Genomic DNA, 18940 nt, shown 5'->3' with positions numbered 1-18940 from the left:
AAACCTCAGATTCCTGGTCCTTCCAAGAAAATAGCTAAACAGAAAGGGAAGACTAAAGCTGATGAAGGCAAAGGAAAGTGTTTCCACTACCAATAGGAAAGTGTTTCCATTGCCAGTAGGAAAGTGTTTCCATTGGCAATGAGAAAGTGTTTCCACTGGCCAAAGTATAGCAATCTAAAAGAATGCAATGCCATGGTGAAAACTAACTCACGTTCAAAATATATTTGGCACTTAAGGTTATGTCATATTACAGAAGATAGGATTACAAAATTGGAGAAAATGGGGATTCTATCCTCATTGGGCTCTGAGCCTACTCCAACTTGTGAATCTTGTCTTCAGGGCAAAATGACTAGATCACCCTTTGTTGGACAAAGGCTAAGAGTTAAAAATATTTTGGAGCTAATACGTAGTGATGTATGTGGTCCATTTAAGGAAATGGCTAGGGGCGGTTTTCATTATTTCATTACCTTTACTGATGATAAATCAAGTTTTGGATATTTGTATTTGATGAAATACAAACATGAATCCTTTGAAAAGTTCAAAGAATTTAAATCTGAAGTAGAAAATCAAACAGGAAAGAGTACTAAAGCTCTTCAATCAGATCGTAGAAGTGAATATTTGAGTACTAAATTTGATGAATACTTGAGAGAGCACGGCATTGTTTCCCAGCTGACTCCTCCAGGAACACCACAGCTGAATGGTGTATCTGAAAGGAGAAATCGTACCCTATTGGATATGGTACGTAGTATGATGAGCTATACTGATATACCAATCTCCTTTTAGGGATTTACATTAGAATTAGCTTTGTATATTCTGAATAGGATTCCATCAAAATTACTTTCTTCCACACCTTATGAGATATGACATGGAAGGAAACCAAGTCTTAAGCATGTTAAGATTTGGGGTTGTCCAACTTATGTCAAAAAGCTGAACACTGATAAATTGGAAACTAGATCAGAAAAAGGTCGATTTGTTGGATATCCAAAAGATAGTTTTGGATATTATTTTTATTTGCCTACTTCACAAAAGGTTGTGATAAGTAGAGATGTCACATTTCTTGAACAACAGTTTGTTCTAGAAGGAGGCAAATGAAGGCAAATAGTGTTAGAATTGGAGAATTCTGACCAATCAACAGATCAAATGGATATAGATCCATCTAGTCAACCTACACCCATTGATGAAACATCTACAGCTATTCCTCGTAGAACAACCAGGGTATCTCACCCACCAGTGAGATATGGTTTCCTTCATGAAAAAGAACAAGAGTTGTCTACTCATGAAGAAGTAGATCATGGAGATGATCCACTTACCTATGAAGAAGCTATATCACATATAGACTCTTCAAAATGGATTGATGCTATGAAATCTGAAATTGATTCCATGAAATCTGAAATTGATCCATGTATAAGAATCAAGTTTGGGATCTTGTTGACCCACCTGAAGGCACTGTACCTATAGGAAACAAATGGGTTTTCAAGAAGAAAATTGGTTCTAATGGAAAGGTAGAGACCTATAAGGCAAGGTTAGTAGCAAAAGGTTTTCGCCAAAGGCAAGGAATCGACTATGAGGAGACTTTCTCGCCTGTTGCCATGCTTAAATCAATTAGGATTTTATTAGCAATAGCTACATACTATGATTATGAGATTTGGCAAATTGATTTCAAAATAGCTTTTCTCAATTGATACATTGAAGAAAACATTTTCATGGAACAACCTAGGGGTTTTGAATCCCAAGATTCCAAGGTATGCAAGCTAAAGCGATCCATTTATGGGTTGAAGCAAGCTTCGAGGAGTTGGAACATCCATTTTGATGAAGCCATTAAATCCTTTAGTTTTATCAAAAATAAGGATGAGCCATGCGTATAGAAGAAGGTTAGTGACAGTTTTATCACCTTCCTTGTCTTATATATGGATGACATTCTGTTGATGGGTAATGACACAGGTATGTTGACAACTATAAAGGTATGGTTGTCAAATACATTCTCCATGAAAGACTTAGGGGAGGCAATTTATATTCTTGGGATTCCCATCTATATAGATAGAGCGAAAAGAATAATTGGTTTATCCCAAAGTCTATACTTGGAAAAGGTGTTAAAGAGGTTTAACATGCTTGATTCCAAGAGAGGATTGTTACCAGTGAGACATGGTATCCATCTTTCTAAAGAGATGTCTCCAAAGACACCTGAAGAAAGAGATAAGATGGCCAGGATTCCATATGCTTTGGCTATTAGAAGTTTAATGTATGCAATGTTGTGTACTAGGTCGGATATCGCATATGCTGTTAGTTTGACTAGTAAGTATCAATCCAATCCATGTTTGGAACACTAGATAGCTGTCAAGAATATCCTTAGGTACTTAAGAAGAACTAAGGATTTATTCTTGATCTATGGAGGTAGAGACTTACAATTGGATGGTTATACTGATTCTGATTTCTAATCAGATATTGATGATAGGAAGTCTACCTCTGGATTTGTGTTCATTTGTAATGGAGGTGCAGTCAGTTGGAAAAGTTCCAAACAGAGCACGACTGCAAATTCCAATACCGAGGCTAAGTATATTGCTACATCAGATGCTACAAAGGAAACTGTTTGGATAAAGAAGTTCGTGACAAAACTTACAGTAGTTCCTTTCATTGAGTCAGCAGTTCCACTACACTGGGACAACAATGGAGCAGTCATACAGGCTAAGGAACCAAGGTCTCACCAGAAATCCAAACATATAGAAAGGCGCTACCACATTATCAGAGAAATAGTCGAATGAAGCGATGTAGCCATGCAGAAAATAGCATCAGCTAAAAATCCAGCTGATCCATTCACTAAGCCTATGTCATAGACTCAGCTAGATTGACATCTTGAGAAGATGGGTCTAAGATATTGTAATGAATGGCTCTAGTGCTAGTGGGAGATTGTTAGTAGTATGCCCTAGAGCATATCATTTAGTATGTATCTTGTACATGTTTTTATTAATAAAAGGCATTTCCACTTTTCCATTTACATAAGATATTTATGTGTAATAGAAAAAGTCCATTGATATTTTGTTAGAAATTCTATTCTTAAGTTGTTAAGAATATGAGTGACAGTATTTCTAGTACAAAGTATCATAAATAGGTTCACAATCGACGATACTTCATAATAAGGACATGAATTATCCAGAAAGATTGTATTTATGTTTGTTTCCAAGTTATTTATACGAGATATAAATAAGATGGAATGGTGAGTCTCATGCCATATGACAAACATGACAGGCACTTATAAATGATAAGTAGGCCGAACCAGTGACACTTATGACAAGCACATGGAGTTTACTCTTGTCAATGTTTTGTCATAAATCATATCAGTACATATAATTTTTAGACCTGAGATAGCATAGTTATCTTGTTTATAGGTAGTTTGAGTTTGATACTACTTTCATACTTGTACTATGTATGGGTATATGGGCATGTGTTGGCTCCTACTAGTTATATATGGAGGTAAGTGTTGATCAAGATGGAATCTGTTCCTCTAAGTAAACAGAGATAAAATCCTATATTTATTTAATTGTTCTTGATGTTTCAAGTTCCTGGCCAGGACAGATAGATTTAATCAGAAAAGAGTTTCAGATGAGAAAAATCTTTTTAATCAAGAACTAGAATTAAAAGAGAACATAATATTCATAGCAAATGGAGTTTGACATAAACCATGACTCCAGCTTGAGTTGGGATTTTGTAACGGAGAGATTCTAGTGCATGGTAACATATGATTATAGGTTCATTTAAGGTAAACCTTATTACTAATTGGGTGGCCATGGCATGCTATGCTAGGTGTTAACCACGGTCTATCAGGTGCATAAAATGATTTAGAGAAATCATTTATGGTAAGAAAGAGTTCTGATGATATTAAGAGTTGATATCATATCTCATTGCCAATTAGTGATGAGCCTAGTAAGTCACACACATACACAAGTTATCACCTAATTAAATATGATTTAATTAATTAATTAAAGAGTTTAATTGATTAATTAAATAGGTTTGGTTTGCAATTAGATTGCAAAGTCCCTAGCATGATTTGAAACCAAATCTAGATTATTAGATGCATAGTATAAGTTAAATTTATATTTAAAGTGTTTGAATATAAATTTAATTAATGAGAAATTAATTAATAGAGATTAATTAATTAATTTATATTTGATATAAATTGATTAGAAGAAGAGAAATAATTATTTTGGGTTGAGAACTCAAAATTAAGTCACAGGGACATTTTGGTCATTTTATAGGGTGACACGTGGCACCATGAGATGGTGACACATGTGATTACACATAAGCTTGCCAAATGTTTTTAATCATATAAGATTATTAAAATTAAGATTAAATATAGGTTTGACACTTGGCACAATGTGATTGGGTCACTTAAACCTAGAGCTAATCAAAGGGTGACATGTGTCAAGGGTTTAATGTGTTAACCTAGCTATATAAGTGATGTTATGAAGAGAAAAAAAAAAAAAAAAAAAACCAGCTGCTGCCTCCTTTGTGCCGCCACCTTGGAGTGCAATTCTCTCATCTTCTTCTTTTTCTCTCATCAATCCAAGAGATTAGCAAACAATCTCTTGAATTAAAAACACTAGAAATTGTTTCTAGTATCCTGTTTACATCTCTAATCTCTTAAAAGGCAGAACTTGAATTTCTAATTAATAGAAAATGCTTTAGAAGTTGTTCAAGGGCTACCATAGGTGTTCTTGTTGTGGACAAGCTAGAGAGACAACATTTGGTGTCCTGAAGACGAATCTCAAAGGCGCAAATATGCTGCAGTACATCAAGAGGTTAGTGTAATCGTTTCTTATTTAATTTAGGGTTCTAAAATTAATCTGATTAATTTTAAAATCTTAAATGGCAAATACAGATCCAAAAATATATTAAAAGAGTTTTAATATGTTGTTTATCATTGAAATCAAATAGTTAAAAATAAATGTTGCATGATGCATGTGACCCTAGGTGAAAATTTTTGAATTCAATAGTATAAACTTGTGTTTTTCACGCTTCCGTTCCTTCACCACTAATCTCCACTAACTCAAAGTTAATTATTTAATTAATCAACTTTTAATTATTCTAACTCATACCCCTTAATTACTCTTAATTTCATTACATATTTAATTTCCTTTTTCATGGGGTTCCCAAAATTTAATACTTATTTTTAATGGATATTTAGGTCAAAAGGCAACTCGAGGTGTCAAATGACCACAGTGCCCCTATTCGAGTTGCATTCCTGATTTTTCGGTAATACTGAGTTTTGTCGTTTTCTTGATTTCTCATTTTTCTTTGTACTAATTAATTAATTTTTCTTTGATATTTCTAATGAAATTTATACTTCAATAAATGTTCATTTTGGTCTTAAAAATATTTTCTAAGGTTCCCCGTTGTCCAGGGCTAGTCAACGGTCCACGCCTCAGCTTCCCGGTGGGGTCACCCATCGCTATGATTCTCGGCTTATTTAACTTGGTTACATTTCATTGCTATTGTTTTTCCTTTGCTTTTCTTGTATTTTCTTTTCTTGTATTTCATTATTTTATGTCTCCTCACCCATCTAAGTGTAGTTTCTAGGCATCCTAGCTGTCCAGACAACACTGGTCACCGGAACAGTAGAACGCACTACTGAACATAAGGGTGTTACACTTACGATGCTCCCTTGGGTTCATTTCTGGTTGACTTGATAGTTTGCCAGTAGCCTTACTTGAAGAACTTACTTGCTGAGCGATTTGATTCTCTAGCATCTTGTTATGAGTAGCAAGTTGGTCCACTCTGGAAGTCGGCTATTTAATCAATTCATTTTGTTGTTGTTGAGCTGCTAGGAACCCTTTCATCATGGTTTCCATGGTCATTTTCAGTTCAGGTTATTAAGGTTGGAGAGGTAGTGATGGCTGTGCAAAGTTTTGACCTCTGTTCTGAAATCCAGGGGGTGCTGGTGGTTTGTACCCTTGTTGCTTATTTATTTGTTGGATCTGCTGATAGCACTATGAGAAATTTGGGTGGTTCCTCCATCTAGGGTTGTAAGTAGTTGAATATGGATTATTGGGCTACCTCTGGTTGAAGTTTTCTCCATTATTCACATAGTTCATCTATTCTGTGGAGGGTTCATTGAAATTATTGTCTTTTGAACTCGTGTATCCTCCTCCATAGCTGTCCTCATATTGACTGTTTGTAACAACTGCGTTGGCTTGCACTCTTTCGAGTCTCTTTGTGAGCTGATTAAATTGAGCATTTATCATGCTTAGGGTGTTTACTTCCAGGACCCCTGCAGTTCTCCTTGCATTTCCTCTTTCATTTGACCACTCATAATTATGGTATGCAACCCTTTCTAGAAGTTTAAGTGCTTGTGTTATTGTTTTCTCCATTAGATCACCCTTTGTAGCTGAATCAACTGTGCTCCTTGTAAAGGGTAGTAATCCATTATAGAAATTTTGCACCAATAGCCAATCTTCTATATCATGGGTTGACATTCTCTCTGCAGGTCTTTATATCTTTCCCATGCATCATAGAGTGATTCCCCTTCCTTTTATCCAAAGGTGTTGAGCTCAAGCCTCAGTTTTGCAGTCTTTGCAAGTGGAAAATACCTTGCTAGAAAAGCTTGAGAGAGGTTTTCCAAAGTAGTGAACATTCCAGCCATTTGAGAAAGTAACCACTTTCTTGCTCTATCCCGAAGGGAGAATGGGAATGCTCTGAGTCTTATTGCTTGATCAGACATTCCATTCATCTTGAATGTGTCACATAGGGCAAGAAAGCACTGGAGGTGATAGTGTGGGTCTTCTGTTGGTTAACCTACATACTGGGTTTATTAAATCATTTGGAGCCATGCTAGTTTTAATTCAAAGTTATTGGCTTCCATTGTGGGTCTAGTGACACTGGGCTGAAATCCTTGGACAGATGGACCTCCGTAATCTCTCAAGAGTCTTGGTCTGTCATTATTATCAACCATAGTTGGAATTTCAGGATCTCCTTGACCGTGCTCTTGATGTTTCCTTTCCCTCCTGATGGCTTTAAGAGTTCTATCTATCTCCAGATCACAGTCCAAAATTTCTTCTTCTGGCCTTGTTTTGGTCATATACCAGATCGGTTACCTATAAGAAAAGAAGAGAAATACAGCCAGTAAAACAAAATTAGATAATAAATATAATTGCCTAAATCAGCTAAATTGCCCATCGCTTGATGTTACTAAAACCAAAAATCCCCGGCAATGGCACCAAAAGCTTGTTCTGCTGGTTTTACAACTCCGCAAGTGCACGGATCGCTAACAAGTAATAAAGTGATGAGTAGAGTATTGTTTCCATGAGGAATTTGTTTAGCAAGTACCAATCTACACAGTAATTTTGACTGTCTAGGCTATCGAATACTTAGGGAATGAAGTTTGTTAACCTTAAACACTAGAATGGTAAACTTAAAATGAAGTAATCTATTTTGGAAAAATTCCAGAATTAAGATTTCACACCTGAATCTTGCTATGGATGTTATCTTCTTTATTTACTAGTTTTGAGAATCGTTAACCTTGATGGAAATCAGTCCTAAGGTATCCTAAGTCCTCTCTCAAGGTACCTAGAGTGTATTCTAATTAACTTAAACCCGACTTTCGTGGCGATCAGATTAATTAAAATCCCTTAAGGTCTTTGACTAATTTTGAAGTTCCACAAAGGTATCAGCCTATGTCTAGGTCAGAATTCCTAGGTTTAAGATCTTGATTTTCTAATATTAATCTTCACCTTTCAGTCTTTTAATTAATATCTACAATCAATACTAAGTGGGTACTAGCACATAGCATGTATTAAGATCACAAGAAATTAAATCAATGAATAAGTCTCAAATCTAATAAATAAAATTTAATGTTTATCCATAACAATGATTACAAGCATTACTCTCCCAATTCCATAATATAAAAAGTACTCACTCATGAGTTCAGCATACATCATGATAAAAAGGTAAAGACAATAAAAAAAAATCATATAGCAGAAATAAAACAATAAAAATCTATTTAAGGAGATGGAATGAAGGAACTAAAGAGAGTTTGCAGTTTTGATCTTGTGGGATTTCGGCTAGAGAACTCCCCTTGATACTGATATTCTTCTCCTCAAGATGGCTGGAGAGAGTGTAGAATATGATTTTCTCCAAAACTCTTAAAAGTGCTGTTGAAAAATAAAGGAGAGAGAGCTAAAGCCCAGCTGCTGTCACACCCTTCCCCTCTGTAAGGCATAACATGATCCCGTAGTATATCTAATGAATTACCAACTCCGTCTACTGATAACCCATTAAATACACTACAAGGGATTTTAAAAACTTTTCTTACTTCTTTTACAGTGGTGAGCACTATTTACAGGTGTTAAAAACCTTTTTGAACTAAAGTGATAGAACCAACACATTTGAATTATTTGGAATTTTTGTAAAAATTTTGGTAGAGTGCCATCTGTATTTTGGATAAAACAGTTCTTCAAAAAACTTATAAAAAGCACTTCAATATTTTTGCAAATCTCAACTTCAACATATTTATCAACTCAAATCCACAGTGATTTTTCAAAGACTGAGATAAAAGAAATATAATATAATTTTTACAAGTCAAAATAACTCATAATTTACTTTACAACTTCAATGTACAATTTTAGTTTACAACTGCTCAAAACCAAAAATAATATGTACATACAGTGGTCATACATTACAGTACAAAATGCAAAATGTTAGTATATTCATTATACCCGGTAATCTCTCGTTGGAGGTACTAGCAGCCTAGTCTGCTGCCCTGTCTGTCTGTCTACCTGCGACAGTAATAAAAAGCTATCGCTGAGACAATGTCTCAGTGGTGCACAACATTAACCAAATACATCTTTAAATCACAATTCATAAATCATACAAATAGTGGATACTTAAAACCATAGTTAATTTCAAGACAGTAATTGTCAACAAGAATTTAAACTCCCTTTCTCAATATGATAATAAATTTCACTAAGTCAGATCATGGTTGAATTCAAAAGACAGTATATGTCAATAAGAGTTTAAATTCATTTCACAATCTCACAGTACATATCAATAAATCACACACAGCTTAAATCATGTTCCAAGGTTCAATTCGTCCCAAAAGCCAATGGCTAATGAGGTATTCAATTCGTCCCAAAAGTCGATGACTAATGAGGAATAACATAGCTAGCTAGCAAAAATATGAGTACTCATCCAATTCGTCCTCAACAGGCACACACCTCAACACTTCAGCTAGAGAGGGAATTCAATTCGTCCCACTAGACAAGCTAGCGAGGAATACAATCAATATACATGATAGCTGTGGTTTCAAACCATTTCCAATACTTTTCAATCAATAAGTATCCATCAATATCATTCAAATAATTTCTCACAGTTTTCAAATCATTTACAATGATTTTCAAGCAATAAATATCCATTCAAACACATTTCCACAATTTAAAACAATAATGTATAAATAGTCATAATTCATTTCAATTGAAAAATTCAAAAGAAATAGTTGTTGTGCACAAACCTCTGATAATTGTCTCCTGGTCTGGACTCAGTGTTTCCTTCCCTTTTCCTGAGTCTTTGGTAACTGAGAAACACCATTTGAAGTGTTTCAGTACTAAGTTAAACTATCTCTATCGATGATGCTTGATAAGTAATTCACTGAAAGCTATTATTTGTATAATCACCTAATATACCGACCCTCGATGCGTTCTAGGTAAATTAGGTTTTATTGTCACTAATATGTCACATTCGATAGTGTTTTAGGGTTGGTACACGTTACCAATTTCATTTCCTTGTTTAGTGCATTTTATTGCAACCTGCTGGATTCCGGTATACTAGTTTGACCTAGCCGGACGACCTAGTTCCCTCGGTTTTCGGGTTTCAGTCAAAACTACAAACTTGTAGATCTATGTCTTACGGAACGCGGGGCAAAATTTTAGGTCATTCTGAGTTATGTAGACCAAGTTATGGTCATTTTACTATTGCTGGTCAAATGGCATCAAATTTGGTCATTTTAGGTCAAATTTGGTCAACTTTGGTTCGGCCAGTTTTTGGACCCGAAATTGTGCAAGTTGTTTGTTGGTCATTTCTGGGCTTTGGTGTCTTCATAAGACTTGTAGGTATGGGTCTTAACTATTCATGGTTAAAATTTCAGGTCAATTGGACCTGTTTTGAGTGAGTTATGGCCTAAACACTAACTGCTGCCCAATTGGTCAATTTTCAGGCCTCATTTGCACTTAATCCGAATTGGTCATTTTTTCATGCTACATTGCAAGCAGAATTTTGGTATGCTTTCTCAATGAAAGTTGGCACATTTTGTGCCTAGTTTCACCTCCAATTGGTCTCATACCAATTGGAGTTACACATTTAGTTTTATAGGTTAAAATGCACACTGCCCTTAATTACATTGCTTAAACATGTAGCAATTACACATTTACCTTATCATAAATCCACTCCTCAACCCAATTCTGTTTTGGTACATTACCAAACCATATACCACTTCACTTTAAAGTCACTTTGGGCAGATTACAAACATCCTTAACACACCAAATAAAACTCTAATTCATAAAGTCCAAATACAACCACAAATACACATAAACACTACTCATTATTTCATACAATTTCCACAACTAATTTATATACATATCCATCAATCCTCAATGTCATAATTCTTCCAATATCTTCATGAATTCAAACATTCATCATGGAGTCTCAAGGTTGCCGAAATGCTCCACCTTGCCAAAGTTTCACATAACTTCCTCCACTTCAATTTCTAACGCACAATCACCACATATACATGGAATTAACTTACTAGGACATTAAATTACCCTACTCAACATAAATTCTCATCAAATATATGTATGAATATTTCATTAAACATACAACTCCATGGCTGTCCAAAATGAATATATCAATAACTCCTCAAACTTGAAAATTTTCTTCACAAATCAAACACCCATAGCATGTATACAAAGTTTAACAAAGCAATATTCAAAAATACAAACTTACCTATGGTTGGGACTTGTTAAACCTTCACTAAACTTCTTGATTTTGGTATCAAACTCTTCCTTATGATGTGGAGATAAAACTTAATGAAGCCACTTAGGTGTTTTGGAGTGAAATGAGGGGGTTAATGGAGCTTGAAGGCAAAACGGCAATGGAGTTTTCCAATCTTCTCAATTCGGCATGGATGAGAGGATTTGGAGAAGATGAAGTGCAGATTGTGTAATGGAATTACACCTGCCCCATTTAGCTTTTAATTTATTCTTTAGTGGTGCACTTACACAAATAAATCATATTATATGTTTAACTCCCATTTATTCCATATTAAACCCTTAATTTTTGTTATTTACTTTAGGCACCATCAATTTAATTTTTCATTATATTTTCCAAGTGTAATATTATTTATTTTTAATGGAAAGTTAGGTCAAAAGACACTTCGGGATGTCAAATGACCATAATACCCCTGTTCAGGTTACATTCCCGATTTTTCGGTAACACCGGGTTTTGTCTGTTTTTCGATTTCTCACTTTTCTTTGTACTAATTATTTAATTTTTCTTGACATTTCTAATGATATTTATACTTCAATTGATGTCTCTTTAAGTCCTAAAAATATTTTCCAGGGTTTCCCGCAGTCCAAGGCTAGTCAACGGTCCACGCCGTGACTTCCCGGTGCGGTCACCCATCGCTAGGGTTCTCGACTCGCTTAACTTGGTTACCTTTCTTTGCTATTATTTTTCCTTTGTTTTTCTTGTATTTTATTTTCTTTTAGTTCATTATTTTATGTCTCCTCACTCATAACGAAGTGTAGTTCTAGGCATCCTAGCTGTCCGGACAACACTGATCACCAGAATAGTAGAACGCACTATCGAATTTAGGGGTGCTACAATTCTCCCCCCCTTAAATAAATTTTGTGTCAAAATTTTACCTGGCATTAGTCTCTGAACAGCTGTGGGTGCTGTCTCCTCATATCCTCTTCACGTTCCCAAGTAGCTTCCTGGCCTGAATGATGGTTCCACAGCACTTTAACCAGGTGTATCTGTTTATTCCTCAGCTGCTTCACCTCATATGCCAGAATTTTTATGGGTTCTTCCTCATATGAGAGGTCTGGATTTACCTCAATCTCTTCAACTGATAGTACATGAGATGGGTCAGATCTGTACCTCCTTAACATGGACACATGGAAGACACTGTGTATCCTTGTTAACTCTGGAGGTAATGCCAACCGGTATGCCAAAGGACCCACTCTTTCTAGAACCTTATATGGTCCGATGAAACGAGGACTCAGTTTCCCTTTTCTGCCAAATCACATAATCCTCTTCCAAGGAGAAACTTTGAGGAATACTTTATCACTCACTGCATACTCAATATCTCTTCTCTACAGATCAACATAGGACTTCTGACGGTCTGATGCAGCCTTGAGTCTATCTCTAATCAATCTGATCTTTTCCTCTGTCTGCTGAATAATTTCTGGCCCAATCATCTTCCTTTCACCTAATTCATCCCAACAAAAGGGAGTTCTGCACTTTCTGCCATACAAAGCTTCATATGGAGGCATCCCAATGCTTGATTGGTAGCTGTTGTTATAAGCAAACTCAATCAAAGGCAAGTGTGTATCCCAACTACCTTCAAATTCAATCAAACAAGCCCGTAGCATATCCTCCAATATCTGAATAACCCTCTCGGGTGGCCATGCATGCGTGGGTGGAATCTTTGTCTTTGAAGTTCAATCTAGTTCCTAAGGCTCTCTGAAGACTACCCCAGAATCTAGAAGTGAACCTAGGATCTCTGTCAAACACAATTGATACTGGCACTCCATGCAATTTTACAATCTCATATATGTACAATCTGGCTAATCTTTCCAGGCTATAGTCCATCCAAACTGGCAAAAAGTGAGCAGACTTGGTCAATCTATCAACTATAACCCATACTGCATCATGACTACTCTGTGTCCTTGGAAGTCCTGTAACAAAATCCATAGTTATTCGTTCCCATTTCCACTCTGGTACTGACAAAGGATGTAACAAACCAGCTGGAACTTGATGTTCTGCCTTTACTTACTGACAAGTTAGGCATTTGGAAACAAATTCAGCTATATCTCTCTTCATACCCATCCACCAGTAATGCTCTTTCAGCCCTCTGTACATTTTAGTTCCACCAGGGTGCATAGCAAATGGAGACTCATGTGCTTCCTTCATAATGATCTGTCTCAATTCCACATCACTAGGAACGCACACTCTACCCTGATGTAGTAATAAACCATCATCTCTCACAGAGAATTCAGGTTTCTTGCCCTGCTGGACTTCTTTTAGTAGCTTCTGATATTTTTCATCACTCTGAGCAACCATTACGATCGATCAATCAACACCGTTGTACATGCCATGCAACTACTGTCTGTCCCTCATCATCAATCTCTAAACTGGCATGCTATGCTTTTAATTCATATACCATGGACAAAGGAGAAACTCTGAGACTTACCATAGTCTTGCGACTTAAGGCGTCAACCACCACATTTTCTTTCCCTGGCTGATAGTCTATTAAGCAATCATAATCTTTGATGAGTTCTAACCATCTCCTCTGCCTCAAATTTAATTCCTTCTGGGTGCCTAAGTACTTCAAGCTCTTGTGATCTGTGTAAATGTAGCATTTCTCCCCATACAAATAGTGTCTCCAGATCTTCAGAGCAAAAACAATAGCCGCTAGCTCCAGATCATGTGTTGGGTAGTTCCTCTCATGTGGTTTCAGCAGGCGTGATGCATAAGCAATGACATTCCGATCTTGCATCAGTACACAGCCTAGCCCATTGTGAGAAGCATCACTATAAACTGTGTATTCTTTACCCGGAGTAGGTAACGTGAGGACTGGATCTTCCGTTAAACACCTCTTCAACTCATCAAAACTTTGCTGGCATTTATCAGTCCACTGAAATTTTACATCTTTCCGAAGCAGTTTGGTCAGTGGAGAAGATAACATAGAAAACCCCTTCACAAAACGACGGTAATATCCAGCTTGACCCAGAAAACTGCGAATTTCTGTGATGTTCTTGGGCGGTTTCCAATTAAGGATAGCTTCTACCTTGCTGGAATCTACCTTGATCCCTTCAGCTGACACAACATGTCCCAAAAAGGAGATTTCTTTCAGCCAAAATTCACATTTCGACAATTTGGCGTATAGCTGTTTCTTCCTTAAAGTTTGCAGTACAATCCGCAGATGCCTATCATGCTCCTCTACATTCCTTGAATATATCAAAATGTCATCAATAAACACCACCACAAATTGATCGAGATATGGTCTGAAGACAGTGTTCATCAGATCCATAAAAGCAGCTGGAGCATTTGTTAACCCGAATGGCATTACTAGAAACTCATAGTGGCCATACCGAGTTCTGAAAGCAGTTTTTGGAATACTCTGCTCTTGCACCTTCAACTGATAATAACCAGATCGCAAATCAATTTTGGAGAATACAGCTGCACCCTTCAACTGATCAAGAAGATCATCAATGCGAGGCAATGGATATCTGTTCTTTATTGTCAACTTATTCAACTGCCGGTAGTCAATGCATAAACGGAGAGCACCATCCTTCTTCTTAACAAACAACACTGGTGCTCCCCAAGGTGACACACTAGGGCGGATGAAGCCCTTTTTAAGTAATTCTTGCAACTGTATCTTCAACTCCTTCAACTCTGCTGGTGCCATTCTGTATGGCGTTATGGAGATTGGATCCACACCAGGCATAACATTAATTTCAAACTGCACTTCTCTTTCCGGAGGTAATCCTGGCAATTCATCAGGAAATACATCTGGAAAGTCATATACTGTAGGGATGTCCTTCAATGCTGGACTCCCCAGTTGGGTGTCTACCACATGTGCCAAGTAGGCTTCACACCCCTTTCTGATCATTTTTCTGCCTAGTGCAGCGAAAATGATGTTTGATGGCAATAACTGCCTTTCCCCATGTATTACCACATCACTGTACCGAGGAACGCCAAAAGTGAATGTCTTCAGCCTACAGTCAATCATGGCATGATGCCTAGCTAACCAATCCATGCCCAAGATGATATCATAATCTCTGAAGGGCATTTCAATGAAATCAGACAGGAAAGTGTGTCCTTGGATCACCAAAGGACAATCTCTATACATTCTATTAACCATGACTTTCTGTCCTAGTGGACTTGTTACTAGCACCTCAAAGTCCATTTTTGTACATAGAACAGCAATGCAATCAATGATGCTAGCACTCACATAAGAATGGGTAGAACCCAGATCAAATAACACAAACACATTTTGGTTAAAAGTTGAGAAGGTACCAGCCACAACATCAGATGTCTCGGCCTCTTCCCTCTGTCTCATTGCATACATTCTGACTGGAGCACTGTCTTGCTCTGAATGTTTCACTGTGCCTTGGCTGCCTGCTGGGCTACCTCTACCCCTGCCTCTACCTCTGCTGGGTGGTTGTGAACTTCTGGTGACAGGGCTCTAAACAGACCCTTCTACAGTAGTAGGAGGTGGTCCAACTCTACGACTACTGGTGCAGTCCTTGGCAAAGTGTTCTGTGCCTCCACAGTTATAACAGGCTCCAATAGCCTTGTAACAGATCCCACCATGATTTCTTCCGCATGTCTCACATTAGCGGGGAGGGTAGGAACCTCTGGTACTCTGCTGACCAGATAGGGGAGGCTTCTGTCCTGAACATCTTCCCCTACCAGATTTCTTGCCACCTCTGCCATGTCCCCATAGTTCTTCCTCTTTCCAGTAGGACCACTGGAACTCTGTTCTACAGATTTTCCCTCTTTCTCTGTTTTCTCTGATTTCTTTTTCTCAGGAGCAGCTTCAAACTCAATTCTTTCTAACTCTAGAGCTTGAGAAATAAGTTCAGAGAAGTTAGTGTGTTTGAAGCCGACTACTTGTAATCTGATACTGGGCTTCAAGCCAGTTTCAAACCTCTTGCATCTCTCCCTGCTGGTAGAAAGTAAACTCACTGCATAATGGCTCAGGTGGGAAAATTCTCTTTCATACTCAGCCACTGATCTGTTCCCCTGTTTCAGACTTAGGAATTCTTGTAGCTTCTGGTCTACATAAGCATCAGGGACATATTTGTCTCAATTCCCGAGAAAGTCATTCCATGTTAGCACCGCAGTTCTACTGCATCGTGGGGAATGGTTTTCCACCAGTCATAAGCATCCCCTTGTAACAAAGATACAGAGTATTCGAATCTGAGCTCCTCTGTGCAATGCAATTTCTTGAATACCCTATCCATCCTCTCTAACCACTGTTCAGCTTCTAGAGGATCTACTGTCCCCTTGAACTCTGCAGCCCCATATTTCATCAATTTATCATACTGCCTAGTAGGAGACTGTGGTTGTACCACTGGTGTCTGTATTGGGACTTAAGTAGGCACATTACCAGCCATTTGTTGGAACATTGCAGCCATCTGCTGAGCGAACTGAGCAAGAAACTGCGGTACTGCAGGGGCTGGTGCTGCTGAACCATTGACATTGTGTAGGCCTGGGGCATCCCCTTGCACCTCAGCCTCAATAGATTGATCGACTGAACGATCACCCTCTTCCATAGTTAATGCGAGGATTTAGATCTCCTGAACAAATAACACAAGGAGATTTCCTCCCGTTAGTGCATACTTATAATGTAATGTACTGTATGTATCAAACAATGATATTGAGCAGTTGTACTATAAAGAAAGAATATTCAAGTAACATGTGGAAATTGAATTTAAAAACTTTGCTCTGATACCACTAAAACATGTCACACCTTACCCCTCTGTAAGGCATAACATGATCCCGTAATATATCTAATGAATTACCAACTCCGTCTACTGATAACCCATTAAATACGCTGCAAGGGATTTTAAAAACTTTTCTTACTTCTTTTACAGTGGTGAGCACTATTTACAGGTGTTTAAAACCTTTTTGAACTGAAGTGATAGAACCAACACATTTGAATTATTTGGAATTTCTGTAAAAATTTTGGCAGAGTGCCATCTGTATTTTGGATAAAACAGTTCTTCAGAAAACCTATAAAAAGCACTTCAATATTTTTCCAAATCTCAACTTCAACATATTTATCAACTCAAATCCACAGTGATTTTTCAAAGACTGAGATAAAAGAAATATAATACAATTTTTACAAGTCAAAATAACTTATAATTTACTTTACAACTTCAATGTATAATTTTAGTTTACAACTGCTCAAAACCAAAAACAATATGTACATACAGTGGTCATACATTACAGTACAAAATGCAAAATGTTGGTATACTCATTATACCCGGTAATCTCTCGCTGAAGGTACTAGCAGCCTAGTCTGTTGCCCTGTCTGTCTGTCTACCTGTGACAACAATAAAAAGCTATCGCTGAGACAATGTCTCAGTGGTGCACAACATTAACCAAATACATCTTTAAATCACAATTCATAAATCATACAAATAGTGGATACTTAAAACCATAGTTAATTTCAAGACAGTAATTGTCAACAAGAATTTAAACTCCCTTTCTCAATATCACAATAAATTTCACTAAGTCAGATCATGGTTGAATTCAAAAGACAGTATATGTCAATAAGAGTTTAAATTCATTTCACAATCTCACAGTACATATCAATAAATCACACACAGCTTAAATCATGTTCTAAGGTTCAATTCATCCCAAAAGCCGATGGCTAATGAGGTATTCAATTTGTCCCAAAAGTTGATGACTAATGAGGAATAACATAGCTAGCTAGCAAAAATATGAGTACTCATCCAATTCGTCCTCAACAGGCACACACCTCAACACTTCAGCCAGAGAGGGAATTCAATTCGTCCCACTAGACAAGCTAGCGAGGAATACAATCAATATACATGATAGCTGTGGTTTCAAACCATTTCCAATACTTTTCAATCAATAAGTATCCATCAATATCATTCAAATAATTTCTCACAGTTTTCAAATCATTTACAATGCTTTTCAAGCAATAAATATCCATTCAAACACATTTCCACAATTTAAAATAATAATGTACAAATAGTCATAATTCATTTCAATTGAAAAATTCAAAAGAAATAGTTGTTGTGCACAAACCTCTGATAATTGTCTCCTGGTCTGGACTCAGTGTTTCCTTCCCTTTTCTTGAGTCTTTGGTAACTGAGAAACACAATTTGAAGTGTTTCAGTACTAAGTTAAACTATCTCTATCGATGATGCTTGATAAGTAATTCACTGAAAGCTATTATTTGTATAATCACCTAATATACCGACCCTCGATGCGTTCTAGGTAAATTAGGTTTTAGTGTCACTAATATGTCATATTCGATAGTGTTTTGGGATTGGTACACGTTACCAATTTCATTTCCTTGTTTAGTGCATTTTATTACAACTTGCTGGATTCCGGTATACTAGTTTAACCTAGCCGGACGACCTAGTTCACTCGGTTTTCGAGTTTCGGTCAAAACTAGAAACTTGTAGATCTATGTCTTACGGAACGCGGGGCAAAATTTTAGGTCATTCTGAGTTATGTAGACCAAGTTATGGTCATTTTACTATTGCTGGTCAAATGGCATCAAATTTGGTCATTTTAGGTCAAATTTGGTCAACTTTGGTTCGGCCAGTTTTTGGACTCGAAATTGTGCAAGTTGTTTGACTTGCTTATGGTCATTTCTGGGCTTTGGTGTCTTCATAAGACTTGTAGGTATGGGTCTTAACTATTCATGGTTAAAATTTCAGGTCAATTGGACCTGTTTTGAGTGAGTTATGGCCTAAACACTAACTGCTGCCCAATTGGTCAATTTTCAGGCCTCATTTGCACTTAATCCGAATTGGTCATTTTTTCATGCTACATTGCAAGCAGAATTTTGGTATGCTTTCTCAATGAAAGTTGGCACATTTTGTGCCTAGTTTCACCTCCAATTGGTCTCATACCAATTGGAGTTACACATTTAGTTTTATAGGATAAAATGCACACTGCCCTTAATTAC

This window comes from Hevea brasiliensis, chromosome 11 (genome assembly GCF_030052815.1).
Source record: "Hevea brasiliensis isolate MT/VB/25A 57/8 chromosome 11, ASM3005281v1, whole genome shotgun sequence".
NCBI classification, from domain to species: domain Eukaryota; kingdom Viridiplantae; phylum Streptophyta; class Magnoliopsida; order Malpighiales; family Euphorbiaceae; genus Hevea; species Hevea brasiliensis.
The sequence above is the reverse complement of the archived record's forward strand: the minus strand, read 5'-3'. Positions refer to the sequence as shown.